We start from the raw sequence: 6000 nt of genomic DNA, 5'->3' as shown, positions 1-6000 counted from the left end.
CTTAACCCTACTTCTAACCCCAAGGTCAGTATTTATTGCACATGTACATTAAATGTATTACTATATATGCACTTCACTTAACTCTACTTCTAACCCTAAGGTCAGTATCTATTGCACATGTACGTTAAATGTATTACTATATATGCACTTACCTTAACTCTACTTCTAACCCTAAGGTGAGTATCTATTGCACATCTACGTTAAATATATTTCTATATATGCACTTACCTTAACCCTACTTCTAACCCTAAGGTCAGTATCTATTGCACATGCACGTTAAATGTATTACTATATATGCACTTACCTTAACCCTAATTCTAACCCTAAGGTCAGTATCTATTGCACAAGTGCATTAAATATATTACTATATATGCACTTACCTTAACCCTACTTCTAACCCTAAGGTCAGCATCTATTGCACATGTACATTAAATGTATTACTATATATGCACTTACCTTAACCCTACTTCTAACCCTAAGGCCAGTATCTATTGCACATGTACGTTAAATGTATTACTATATATGCACTTACCTTAACCCTACTTCTAACCCTAAGGTCAGTATCTATTGCACATGTACGTTAAATGTATTACTATATATGCACTTACCTTAACTCTACTTCTAACCCTAAGGTGAGTATCTATTGCACATCTACGTTAAATATATTTCTATATATGCACTTACCTTAACCCTACTTCTAACCCTAAGGTCAGTATCTATTGCACATGTACGTTAAATGTATTGCTATATATGCACTTACCTTAACCCTACTTCTAACCCTAAGGTCAGTATCTATTGCACATGTACATTAAATATATTACTATATATGCACTTACCTTAACCCTACTTCTAACCCTAAGGCCAGTATCTATTGCACATGTACGTTAAATGTATTACTATATATGCACTTACCTTAACCCTACTTCTAACCCTAAGGCCAGTATCTATTGCACATGTACGTTAAATGTATTACTATATATGCACTTACCTTAACCCTACTTCTAACCGTAAGGTCAGTATCTATTGCACATGCACGTTAAATGTATTACTATATATGCACTTACCTTAACCCTACTTCTAACCCTAAGGTCAGCATCTATTGCACATGTCCGTTGAATGTATTACTATATATGTACTTACCTTAACCACGCTTCTAACCCTAAGGTCAGTACCTATTGCACATGTACGTTAGTTTGCTATACAGGATAAGGGAATCTCCTACTGATGTTTCACCTTAGTAAACACGATGTGGCCAACTATGGAAATGCGGTATTGTGAATTTCGCGGTTTTAACATTCAGTTAACTTGCGGTTCAATATTTTGGTGTCAGCCTTTAGAGATTCGAGTAAATGAACGTTCAAAATAATGATATAGACCCACAAAATGTGCCTAACTGTTAAATCTAATTGTCTTAACAATTACACAGCTTGGCTAAGGCTTGATGCAACCCTATCTGGCCTGGCTGCTGTAATAAACCTTGTTCAGCAATGCTCACTTAATTGCTTTGGGAGATTTTTCATGCAGCAGCCAATGAATTTCATCCAGGCACTCTAGTTGTTGTCTGAAGTCACATCTTCTCTTGTGGTAACACTGTTCCATTGATGGTGACATGCCCATGATGTAGATGAGCTCCCTGCAAAGCTGTTTTCATATATCCATAATAGAGAAGACCACAGAGTTCCACGAAGTTTTGACTAATCTAAGGATGAACATACTTAACTGTAACTTCATTAAAGGATTTTACTTTATTTCTGAGTGTTTGGACTTACTTTAGCACAGTAATTCTGTGGTTATTGATGTCGATTACTGTGCTTTCAGCTTTTCTTTTTTGATAATGGCGAAGATGTTAACTCTCATCAGAGAAGCATGATCTGTACTACTGTAAGGTGGATGAGTGTAGTTATTACCGCTCCTGGGAGCATGCTCACTTCACCTGGATGTAATCACTGGAAATGTGAGCTTTAAAGAAACCCAGCAAGGTGAAAATACATACTGGATGTGGGCTGCTGCTGTTGTAGCATGTACGTACTGTGTAGCTGTGACAGCCATGCCAATGTGCAACTAAAAAATCACGTGTTTCTCCATGAGGATAAGCAGCTTGATGTTTCTTGATATCCATGAGTTTGACCATTTTCAATGAGCCAGCACATCTTGTATATTTGCATCTTATTAACAATGACCAGTATGCATTATCGTGTGCTCTGTATCAGCACACCTCCGATGTCTAGTGTCATGCAACCATTAATAATGTGAAAGGGGAGGAGTGATTATCTTTATTAGTATGCTGGGTCTGTAATACTTACTCATCCATACTGACTTGGGCAATCATACTGTTGCCATTGCTAAATTATTCTATTGACTTAAATTTTTTCAATATTTTTACTACTGTGTGAGGTACATTGCATATATCCCATAACTGTACATTGTTATAAATACAGGCTGTGTGTAATGTGCATAACTTTCCTTAAGTCTGCATCACTTTTTCCACCTTCAGCTGTGACTGCCCCTCTGTTCTGTCTGTTCAGCACCACTCTGACATGTTTCACCTATATCACTGTGTTCTATATATTTTACTTAAACTTTTCTGCCTGCCTTATAGTTTAGTGCAGTAAGGAACTTGATATAACGTAACTAGGATACATGATATGAACTAGAAAGTTCTTTCATAGTAGTCTACGGTGGATCCATAACATACGGTCAGTAATCTTCTTAAATTCTGTTTTTGTGAGATAGAATCAGGGTTTGAATTTCTCTTTTCTGTGTAAGCAAAGCTTCTCCATACTGCCTATATAGCACACCTCCCTTTATATAAATAATAGACTCCATAGCTACTGCACTTTGGGAAAGGGGTATCTCACCTGCTGCAGACAAACCTGTTTGTGTGATTCACAGATATCATGTCTCTTTAGAAAAGCTTTCTCTCTTTGTGGAGATGAAGGCATTCTTTGATTGACAAAGGATATAACATTGTTCATGCAGTGATCACTGTGTAATTTATTTGTGGTATGGTTTATCCTACTTGGGTGCAGCTCCACTGTATAGTTCAGTTATTGCTGTTAATGTAGAAACTTATGTTAGCTGATATTTGTTTATCATGTACTGTAAGACAATAATATACTATAATAAAAGAATGGCAAAGGTTATGCCAAAATTGATAGACATGGATCAATGCGGTTTTGTAGGGGGGAGGCAAACATTTTATTTATTTTATTTTATTTGACATTTGACTACTAGGAAATTCCAAGTGGGCTAGTAGCCCATTTTCAGTGGAAACTCATGAAGAAAATCTCCACATACAGAAGTACAATATTTAGAAAGAGTATAACATTAAAAGTTCAACATTGTGATAAACAATCTGAGACAGGGTACAATCATTACGATAGTTGTTGGATCAAAAAGGTACAATAATTACAATAGCTGTTTGACAGCATTAGCAGAACATTCATGATCCAGAGGGAAGTTGAATGTAAGAAAATACCACTGTTGTTGATGGGTCTTGATGCAAAGAAAGCAATTGACAGAGTAAGCTGGGAGTTTAGGAGCAGGACAATGGAAGCTTTTGCATTCCCTGATAAAATTGTAAGGTTGATTAGGAGGATATATCAGAAATCAGAGGCAAATATTAAAGTGGTTGGATTCCTCTCTGACAATTTCTGTTTGAGCAGAGAAACCAGACAGGGGCGTCTTCTTTCCCCATTGTTATTTGCACTATATTTAGAACCACTGGCAAAGAAAATAAGAGACTCAGAAATTCAAGGATATAATTGGTATGGTAGTCAAGAAAAGCTGGCTTTATTTGCAGATTATATTATTTTATACTTGACAAAACCAGAAAAGGACACTTCAGTGTTGTGGAACATTCCGAGGCAGTTTCAGATCTTTTTGGGATACAAAATTAACAAAGCTTAAAATGAAGGCAATAGCTGTAAATTATGTAACCACACATGCATTGGTTCAGCAATATTTGTATTTATGGGGATATGATAAAATGAAGTACTTAGGTGTATGGATTAAAAAGGGTTTTGGTGTGGCAGCTAAGGATATGTGGGAAGAGACTAAACAAAAGATAATACAAACATTGAGAAAATGGAAGCTTTATTATATGGATATCAGGATACAAGCAGTTAAAATGTTTTAAGTCCCTTTAGTTTTATACACAGGTCAGGCATATTTTTATCAACCAGAGCAGAAGTTGTGGATAGCAATTAACTAAGAGCTGAAGGATTTTATCTGGGAGGGGAAGACTGCAAGAGTCACGTGGGATAAGGTGATTCTTCCAGTTGAACAAAGCAGTCAGGGGTTACCTGATTTGAAGGGCTATTTTAGAGCTACACAGTTAAGGCTGCTATACCCTACACAAGCAGAAACCCATAAATCAAAGTGGAACAGGCTGATGATGAAACAGAGGGAAGCTCAGGAAAAAAGGAGGGGATGGGATTTGGATGCAGGTCATTATGGAAAATAGTAATAACCATGCAGAATGTTATATTCATAAAGTAGCAGAAAGTATTTTAAGAACTAAGCTGACATGGGAATGGAGAAAAGAGATTCTGCTGATAGGGATGACTGCAATTAGGGATACAGACAATAGGTAAGAGGGGGCTGGAATTTGTTGGAGAAAACTAGCAAAAGAACCAAAGTATCAGGAGCAAATAATTAGAGAGGGAAAGGTAATAGACTGGGAAAATACCAACAATTTATTTGGACTGCAGGATAGAGATTGCCTTCCTTATCAAGGATTGATATCAGAGTATAGGCAAAGAGAAAGAAATAGGGGGTCATAAACGAAACACAAGCACTGGTAGAGCTTTTATTAGAATCTGGAACAGACACTGCTGTTAAACAGGAATAATCAGTTGTGCATATAAAATATTGTGGGATAATTATAAGTATCAGAGGATGTTATAAAGGATTGGGAAGAGAGATTGGATAAGCAATTCAATATACCCCAAGTAGACTCCAATGAATTTTTCCTCAGATAAACAGCAAATGTTGGAAGTGTGATGGGGAAGAAAGAAGTAAATGGGAACATATTTTCTGGAAGTGTAATCAGGTGGCAGACTTTAAAAATTACATACACCCTGCTCTATCAGTGATAGTGGGTGAGCAAATTGGTGTAACTAAGGAAATTATGTTTTTGAGCTATGATACAGAATTGGAATTGTCTAGACATAGTAAGGCCTTGCTCCGTCTAATTATGGTAGCTGCCAAAAAAGCAATTACTAGAAAATGGAAATCAAATTCCAAACCAACTTTACTAGAAGTAGTGAATATAGCTACAGAGATAAACAACTGGAACTGGCATCTTTAGAAAAAGGTAGGAACAAATTATATAGGAAAAAATGGGAATTGTGGGAACAATGCATGCAGAGGTGGAACGAGGCTTAAAAGAAGGCAGGATTTGAATGAGCTATGTAATGTCTGACTGGCAATGACTGGAGAGATTATAAGTGATGTATAATATTTGCAACTAAACCCCGGATTCTGCAAGCCTTGCACGGTGTACAGGATTAATGCAGGAGTCCTAGCAGGCAATATGTCTGCCGTGTGATCCAGGAATAGCTGCAGGGGTGTGCGCGAGCGCTCTTACACTAGTCCTGCATGGACTTAGCCTCTGTATGCAAAATTACTCCATTTGCAGGAGAAATCCATGCAAATAGGGTAAATTTGCATTCCAGAAAGCTGGAAACCGGCCATGCAGGACTAGTGTAATCTGCAGAAATGTACTCAGTAACCGTATACATTTCAGAAAATTCCAAAACGGAGCCATGACAGCTCTAAATAAAGGGTGCATATCAGTCAAGAGGCATGCCAATGGCCAAGCATAAGGCCATTGGTATTAGAAACAGCTTAAAAAATAAAAAAATCAACTTTTATTTTTTTAGCCGATCTTGGCAGTTTAAGCATAGGGCAGTGCTGAGCAAACGAGATCGGGGGGAAAATAAGAAAATAAACCTAAAATAAGCATTCTAACTAAAATCACTATTCTGCCAGTAAAGT

This window comes from Protopterus annectens, chromosome 8.part1 (genome assembly GCF_019279795.1).
Source record: "Protopterus annectens isolate FY-2018-M chromosome 8.part1, PAN1.0, whole genome shotgun sequence".
Taxonomy (NCBI): domain Eukaryota; kingdom Metazoa; phylum Chordata; order Ceratodontiformes; family Protopteridae; genus Protopterus; species Protopterus annectens.
Note: the sequence above shows the minus strand (reverse complement) of the source record.